This window comes from Lactuca serriola, chromosome 1 (genome assembly GCF_051521515.1).
Source record: "Lactuca serriola cultivar US96UC23 chromosome 1, Lser_US96UC23_V15, whole genome shotgun sequence".
In the NCBI taxonomy this organism is placed as follows: domain Eukaryota; kingdom Viridiplantae; phylum Streptophyta; class Magnoliopsida; order Asterales; family Asteraceae; genus Lactuca; species Lactuca serriola.
Window position 1 is genome coordinate 166,781,479 of NC_136408.1, and position 9,830 is coordinate 166,791,308.

Here is a 9,830-nt window from a genome sequence, read left to right on the forward strand (position 1 = left end):
TCAAGCTAGTTCCTGCTACCTTTTAGCATTATTTAGGGTCTATTTGAGTGTGCTAAGCATAGTGTATTCAAGTCTTGGGTTTACGGATGAGTTGACTTAAGTTCTTCAAGTTGCATTTTGGACAAACACTCCTTTAAGAGGAGTGTACGGCCGTACACCCAAAGTGGTCGTAAAGCGATGGCCATATATAGAGTATTCCTTCATTTCTTCTCACTTCTTACACTTCCAAGTATAGAAAAATCGGTTCTCTCTCAAGTATCATCAACATTCTTCACCTTAACCCTCCAAAATCGTAAGTAATTCTTCTACCCTTCTTGATACCTTCCCTATTTTTGTATCATATCATGATTCATCCGTGAAATCAATTCTTTTGTCTAGATCTTCAAGATCATCATCATTCACCAAGAACACCAAGAACACATAGTGGTTCTTGGGCCGTGAACCCCTTCGAGATTCCCAATTATAAGTTTGCTTTCCATATACTTAGTATACATTAGCAACGCTTGATTTAAAGCCTTAAAACATCATTAAACTCAAGATCTTAAAGGGTGTACGACTGTACACACTTGGTGTGGCCGTACACACCTCAAAACACTCCAAATTGAGAGTTTTGTCCATCCTCTTGTTGTACATTTGTCACACTAGTTTACCCATGGATCAAACACCCTTTTTCTACATGTCTTCCATGACTGTACGACCGTACACTAATGTGGCCGTAAACTCCAATGAGTGGCCGTGAACTCCCTTTAGTCAATCACATGTGATTGTAACACTTCCTAGGAAGTGTTTCCTAGTCCCTAAGGGTGTTTCCTTGCATGTTAGTGGTTTTAAACACTAATTTCATGCCCATATATGTGACAACCCGATATTTCAACTCTTTGTAATGACCAAAATGGGTCAAGTTTTGTAACCACTTTTGAGTAATAAAATTTAATTTCATAATAAAATGTACAAATAGTTTTATTTAATTTCCTTCTATGTTTAAATGTCTTTGAACCATGATCGTACGTGAAAAGAACGCCCAAATCCGACTTCATATAGCAAAGTTATGATTTTTCCAAGTTCGGCTTAGCAACAGACAACTAAAAACTCGAATCGGAGATCGAACGACTTTTGGCCGGAATGACCTAAACGAGAATCGAAGGTCTCAACAATGGTATTCCAGCGGTAAAAAGTCTGGCAAAAACCGACATCAGATAAAGAAGTTATGAATTTTCAAAGAAATTCCTTAAACACGATGAGTTTATAATAAATAATAAAAAAATAATTTCAGAATTTGCCGACGGAGTCTAAACGAAAGTTGTAGAGCGTAGTCTCACCTACGCGTGGATATAAAGACCATCGAAAACGGAGTTCGTATGAAGAAGATATGAATTTTTGAAGTTTATTAAATAAATTAATTATTTATTTAAATCAAAATTCGGACATTATCTGAAGGGGAGTCAGCGTCCTCATCCGAGGTACGCGCTGCGTACCCCTGTACGCCCAGCGTACCCGAGGGACTTGGCCTCTGATCGTCCACGTCGCCCTATCCGAGGAAATCCGACCCGTCCGACCCGTCCGAAGCGCCGACCCGTCCGACCCGCTGTCCCGTCCGACCCGTCTCCCCAGCAACCCGTCCCATCCGAAGCCGAGGCAGTCGAGGCCTCGGTCATGCATGACGTACGCGTACGCGCTGCGTAGGAGCGTACGCCCCGCGTACCGAGGAGGTTCAGCCTTCCTATAAATAGGATGCGAGGGCTTCCGAGAAAAGGGCTCATTTCTCTCCTCTCTCTCACAATCTTACCTTGTTTTCCGTGTCCGTTGAAACCCGAAGCTCTGGTCTTTTTGGCTCAAGTCCCGAGGGTCGATTTTACTCCCGAGATTCCCGAGAATCCCGAGGAAAATCCGTTTCCCGAGACGAAACTCTGCCCGGTTTTCCATCTCGCTATCTTCAAACTTTCAAGTGAGTTTCATACCCCTTAATCAAACTTTTTAAATATTCTAAATGCTTTTATATGCTTTCAAGGGGGGGATTACAAGTAAAACACACGAGTGTTATCGTGTGTTACATAAAGAAACTCTTTTATATGCTGTTATATATCCAAATCACATGCAATTTATAAATTTTTAAGGAACTTTCATATATATATATATATATAACATATGTTAAAATAGCATTCTATCTTTTGAAATATAAATTGTTGTAATGCATGTATAAACTAAACTTCTCTTAGATTATTCTTGTCTATCTTAGACTCTACACCAAAAATCTATGCTTTCATAAACAAGTGATTCTTTTTCTAGGTATTTCTAAACAAACAAGACACACTTTTAGAAAACTATAATAGGTATAGTTTTACGAACAAATTTCTAACTCTTATGTACTAGAAACATGAATTTCAAGAAGTTTACTTTCGTATACAAGAACAAACGTAACATTTTAACAAGTAGATATGTTTTTATACCACGATTTTGTGAGACACTAACTTCATGTACGTTCGAGTACACATTTCAAGTCCTGTATTATATACCAGAATCCCTTGGAGGGGGAGCATGGTGTTTGTGTATAGATCTATACGGGCTTGACAACCCGCGCCCTGACTGTTAGCTGCAGTCCACCGTTTGGGGTGACAAACGTCATAACATTCCAATGCCTGAAGAACGTTGTGTATAGGCATTCCGAGTCAATAGTATGGTTATAAAACTCACAAGGGGTATTAAAAATGCATTGATTTACAAGGTTTTCAAACTCATTGGTTATTTTACACTTACATACATTTTGGAGACAAACATTGGTCTTGAGTGAAGGCTACTTTTATACTAGTAGAAAATATAGGATTTTCTAAACACAAACAAACAAAGATAAAACATTTCATTTCATTCAAACATTGTCACTTAAATACTTATGAAATTCACCAGCTTAAATGCTGTTCTACTCTTTCAAAATTACTTGTATGTCCCAGGAAATCAGTAATTTCAGGTATTCATTACGCTTTTGATGAAGGGATGTTGCGGCGCCAGTTTAATCTCGTATTTTTGACATCATATTGTAATTGAGTTTTGAACATGTAACTTTTGACAAATGTAAACTTTCAATTATATATATGATGGTTGTATTGCTTTCTTTACTATGTATTCATTTGTTACGTTACCACATGAAGTCATCCGTCGCCGAACGTTTCCGCCGTTCAGGTTTGGGGGTGTGACAGATTGGTATCAGAGCAATGTTTATAGTGAACTAAGTATATCGAACCACATAAGATATACAAACTATAAATGCTTAAGGGACTAATACTCTCTGACAAAACAAATTTTCTTTTTACGCTTAAGCAGCATTTCGTTCAACTTAAATTGATAGTTCATTTAAGTACAATTACATGCATACAACAAATTATTTTCATGATATCTAACTATACAACAAGTATTTAGACAAGTTGACACTACGATTAAGACTCGATATATGTAATCTGAGTTGGAACAAATATAGCGTGATCAACTATATTTGCCCGAGATTGGACCAACGTATATCGAGGAATGATCGTAGTAAGCAACAAGTCAAAACTTACCAAACCATTACAAGAATCAAACACAAGAATTTAAATACTATAGGAGTATTTGCTATTTAAACTAGTTTAACTTACATGTTTTGCATGTTCCGACTTTATTCAATTCTTATAACCCTATTTCTCGTACAGTCAAATGGCTGGATTTCACCACCCTGGCGACCCCTACTTTCCCAACCAAGGCAACGGAGGATGGATCGAAGATGATCCCGAAGAGGATGAGGAACCCATAGAAGTGGGTGATGACTCCGGTACTGACTCAGAGCCGGAAGTTATCGATCCACCACCCATTCAACCTCCCGTCTTTGTAAGGAACTTTCAAGGACCGACTCCCGTCTGGGGAAGTCACCTCCACCATTGGAGCCAACAGCAAAATCTACGCCCTCCCTACGGCATGTGTCGGGACTTCTATGATGTCCCCGGTGGAGGTTCGGCTGATCGAGCACTCCCGGTAATGGTGGGTAAGTTAGCCAATCAGTCCTATCAGTCTGGAGTTCAAGCTAGTCGACTCCGGGATATCAACGTGGAAGTGCAGGTTCACACTTCTGACATCCGTAGGCTGGACAAGATGCATGACAACGCTCAATTCCAAACCGAAGAATTTCAAGCGCAAATGATTGCAGCCCTCGCCGATCTAAGGGAACAACAAGCCGCTTTTGATAGGCGTCTAATGGAGTCGAAGCAATCAGATGCGGTGTCAAGCTCCAAGCGCAACCTTCGACGCAAGTAGTGCTTGTCAAGGACTCAAATTTTGTTATAGCTTAGGACCTCGGCTAAAAGTCTTTAAATTTCTCGAACTTTGTAATCGGAGACCCTTATAGGGGTCAAATTTTCATGATCGTTGTAACGACTTTTATATTAATATAAAGTGGCACTATTACTACTATGTTAAGTATTTCGTTCAAACCTTGAATGGTCTTTGTGAAACCAAATACTTGTTTCATACCTTCAGTCTTACAAATAACTTTCATTCTTCTATTTTAAGACTCATACTAACATCTGTTGTTGAACTATAGCGATTTAGTTCATGAGACATATACATTTTCTATTCTATAAAATTCTTATCCTTGTCTTTTCAACCTATAGTTGAAGGATGCCTCCGCGTAGGAATCCAAGGCGAAACAACGGTGAGGAAGCACCTGTACCACCACCACCTCCACCACCCCAATTTGATGCTGTAATGTTTCAAGCAGCAGTCACCGCAGCGGTGGCAACTGCCATGTCACAGATCAATAACTCGTGTACTAATGGCTCGGGATCTGGCACACACCCATCCAACCATGGCGAGAGTCATGGACCACCGCGAGAATGTACCTATAAGGACTTCACTAATGCCAAGCCCCGGATATTTTATGGAACTGGTGGTGTGATGGCCCTGAGGCAGTGGATTGAAAGGACGGAGGCAGTCTTTGAAATCTGCTCTTGTCCCGAGCACAGCAAAGTCAAATTTGCAACTTTCACCTTTATTGATAAAGCTTTGACCTGGTGGAATGGCCACGTTAAAGTACTTACCGTAATCGTGGCAAACTCCATAAGCTGGGAGAGCCTGAAAGCCATGATGATGAGAGAATACTGCCCACGGGGAGAGATTCAAAAGCTTGAACACGAGTTATGGACTCTTGGAATGGTTGGTACCGACATCGCTACTTATACCAACAGATTCTGCGAACTGGCAATCCTTTGTCCAGATATGATTGTTCCCGAGAGCAAGAAAATAGAAAGGTACATCTAGGGACTGACGCCCCAAATGCGGTCAAGCGTGTTAGCTTCTAAACCTGACACCTTTGAAAGTGCTAAGGAACTGACACAATCTCTGATTGACTACGGAGGTCATCAGAACTCAACCACTTCTGCGCCAGCACCACAGAAAGGAAAAAACAACAACAACAACAACAACAACAACAACAACAACAACTACAACAACAACAACAACAACAACAACAACAATGGCAGAAAGAGAGTGTGGAATAAAGGGAAGGGTGGGTCTTCCCAAGAATCCGCAAAGAAACAACTGGTTTCAGTGAATGCTGCCACTGTACCTGCTACAGCCCCTACAAATACCTACCCAACAAAGCCTTATATAGGTAACCTCCCAAAGTGCACCAAATGCAGTTACCACCACCATGGACCTTGTCGAGAAATGCAATGCGCCAACTGCAACAGGAAAGGACACACAACCCGTTTCTGCAAGGAACCCGCAAAGCCGATCACTCAAGTTCCCGGTGCGGGTGTAGGGCAGACTTGCTACGGTTGTGGCGAGGTGGGCCACTATAAGAGGAACTGTCCTAAGGCAGCAGGCACCGGAGGTGTGGGACGAGTTTTGGCAATAGGCCACGACGAAGCTGTAGCTGACCCAACTATAGTTGCTGGTACGTTCCTTCTCGATAATTCATATGCATGCATATTATTCGATAGTGGAGCTGAGAGAAGCTTCGTGAGTCAAAACTTTATTCATTTACTTAAACCTAAACCTAGCAAGTTAGAAAAATCATTCACTATAGAGATGGCCAATGGAAAAACCGAAAACACTAATTGCATATACATGGGCTGTACGTTAACATTAGACGGCCATTCTTTCCCAATCAATCTCATGCCGGTTCAAATTAAAAGTTTTGACGTCATAGTCGGCATGGATTGGTTGAGTCTTCTTCGCGCCGACATCATGTGCTTTGAGAAAGCAGTCCATCTTAACCTCCCTAACAACGAAACATTAGTTATCTACGGCGACAAATCTAGTACAAACCTTCGCATCATTTCGTGGAGCCAAGCTCGAAAGTGCTTGCGGAAGGATTGTCGAGCATTCCTAGCACACATCGTTGATACAAGTCAAGAACTGAAGGACATCAAGAGCATCTCGGTAGTACGCGACTTTCCCGATATCTTTCCAGAAGAACTACCAGGATTACCACCGCAATGCCAAGTCGAGTTCAGAATCAACTTAATTCCAGGAGCTACCCCAGTAGCGAAGTCGCCTTATCGTCTTGCGCCAGCAGAGATGCAGGAACTTTCCAGTCAACTTAATGAACTCCTTCAAAAAGGATTTATAAGACCAAGTTTCTCACCTTGGGGAGCACCGGTCTTGTTTGTAAATAAGAAAGACGGATCGTTCCGTATGTGCATCGACTACAGAGAACTGAACAAACTTACTGTCAAGAACCGCTATCCTCTACCCCGTATCGACGACCTATTCGATCAACTTCAAGGGGCGAACTACTTCTCCAAAATAGATCTACAGTCCGGATATCACCAATTACGAGTTCTAGAGGGGGACATTCCAAAGACAGCTTTCCGAACTCGTTATGGACACTACGAATTCGTGGTGATGCCATTCGGATTAACCAATGCACCAGCAGTATTTATGGACCTAATGAATAGGGTATGCCGCCCTTACTTGGATCAGTTCGTCATCGTCTTTATCAATGATCTACTTATCTACTCTCGAAGTGAGGAAGAGCATAGTCAGCACCTACGAAAAGTCCTAGAAACACTGCGAACGGAGAAACTCTATGCGAAGTTCTCTAAATGCGAATTTTGGATTCGAAGAGTCGAATTTTTAGGTCACGTTGTTAGCGAGAAAGGTATACACGTGGACCCCTCCAAAATTAAGGCTATTGAGAACTGGTCGGCACCAAAGACACCTACATAAATTCGTCAATTTCTAGGTCTAGCTGGCTACTATCGCAGATTCATAAAGAACTTTTCGAGCATTGCGAAACCTCTTACTACATTAACCCAGAAAGGTGTGGCCTTTGACTGGGAAGCGAAACAAGAGAAGGCATTCCAGATACTAAAGCAGGCCTTGTGCACCGCACCGATACTATCCCTCCCCGAAGGGATAGAAGACTTCGTAGTGTATTGCGATGCGTCAAATCAAGGACTTGGTTGTGTTCTTATGCAGAGAGGGAAGGTTATCGCTTATGCCTCCCGACAGCTTAAGACACACGAAGTGAACTATACGACACACGATCTCGAGTTAGGAGCAGTGGTATTTGCTCTGAAGATCTGGAGGCACTACTTATACGGAACAAAGAGTACTATTTTCACCAATCACAAGAGCCTTCAACACATTTTCGATCAAAAGGAACTCAACATGCGACAACGACGATGGGTCGAGTTACTGAATGACTACGAATGCGAAATTCGTTATCATCCTGGCAAGGCCAACGTAGTAGCCGACGCCCTCAGTCGAAAGGAATACACTGGTCGGAGGGTCAAATCTCTGACCATGACTATCCATTCCCACTTATCCACACAAATTAAGGAAGCACAAATGGAAGCTTTGCAACCTGAAAATGTGGCGGGTGAATCCCTGCGAGGAATGGAGAAGAACCTAGAAGTCAAGGGTGGCGGAGCCTACTATCTCATGGACCGAATCTGGACCCCGAAACATGGTGGTTTCAGAAACGTAGTTATGACCGAGGCTCACAACTCAAGATATTCCGTTCACCCGGGTTCAGATAAAATGTATCTGGATCTTAAGAAACTGTACTGGTGGCTTAACATGAAAGCAGAAATTGCTACCTTCGTGAGTAAATGTCTTACTTGCGCTAAGGTTATGGTCGAGTATCAGAAACCGTCAGGATTACTACAACAACCAGAGATACCAGAATGGAAATGGGAGCGGATTACTATGGACTTCATAACCAAGTTACGCAAGACGACAAGTGGACTCGATACCATATGGGTCATTGTCGACAGATTGACCAAATCCGCGCATTTCCTACCCATCAAGGAGACTGACAAAATGGAGAAGCTTACAAGAACTTACTTAAGGGAAGTAGTGCGACTGCATGGTGTTCCGATATCCATTATCTCCGATCGAGATAGTAGATTCACTTAAAGATTCTGGCAGTCACTACAAAGTTCCCTGGGAACTAGGCTAGACATGACTACAGCCTACCACCCACAAACAGACGGACAAAGTGAGAGAACAATACAAACTTTAGAAGATATGCTGAGAGCCTGTATGATTGACTTTGGAAAGGCATGGGATATTCATTTACCCCTTGTCGAATTTTCATACAACAATAGTTATCATACAAGCATAAAGGCTGCTCCGTTTGAAGCCCTCTATGGTCGAAAGTGCAGATCCCCTCTGTGCTGGACTGAAGTTGGCGATACCCAGTTAGCTAGAGGAAGAGTTCCTGAAAGCACTCTCACCGGTCCGGAAATCATACGAGAAACGACAGAGAAGATCGTTCAGATTCGTGAACGATTCAAACCCTCTAGAGACCGACAGAAAAGCTACGCTGACCAAAGGAGGAAACCTTTGGAATTCCAGGTAGGAGAACACGTCTTATTAAAGGTCTCACCGTGGAAGGGTTTAATACGCTTTGGAAAGCGTGGGAAACTAAATCGAAGATACATAGGGCCTTTCGAGATTCTTGCCAGAATCGGCCCTGTGGCTTACAAGCTTAACCTACCGCGCGAACTTAGTAACATCCATCCAACCTTCCACGTCTCAAACTTCAAAAAATATCTGTCCGATGAGACTCTTGTTATTCTACTCGACGAGATCGAGATCAACGAAAGCCTCAACTTTGTGGAAGAACCAGTAGAAATCATGGACCGAGAGGTCAAACAAACAAAACAAAGTCGCATACCCATCGTGATGGTTCGCTGGAACGCCAAGCGGGGACCTGAATTCACATGGGAACGCGAAGATCAGATGAAACAAAAGTACCCTCATCTCTTTTATGCTCACTAGTATCTTTACTACTTTAAATTTCGGGACGAAATTCTCTCTAACGGGGGATGATGTGACAACCCGATATTTCAACTCTTTGTAATGACCAAAATGGGTCAAGTTTTGTAACCACTTTTGAGTAATAAAATTTACTTTCATAATAAAATGTACAAATAGTTCTATTTAATTTCCTTCTATGTTTAAGTGTCTTTGAACCATGATCGTACGTGAAAAGAACGCCCAAATCCGACTTCATATAGCAAAGTTATGATTTTTCCAAGTTCGGCTTAGCAACAGACAGCTAAAAACTCGAATCGGAGATCGAACGACTTTTGGCCGGAATGACCTAAACGAGAATCGAAGGTCTCAACAATGGTATTCCAGCGGTAAAAAGTCTGGCAAAAACCGACATCAGATAAAGAAGTTATGAATTTTCAAAGAAATTCCTTAAACACGATGAGTTTATAATAAATAATAAAAAAATAATTTCAGAATTTGCCGATGGAGTCTAAACGAAAGTTGTAGAGCGTAGTCTCACCTACGCGTGGATATAAAGACCATCGAAAACGGAGTTCGTATGAAGAAGATATGAATTTTTG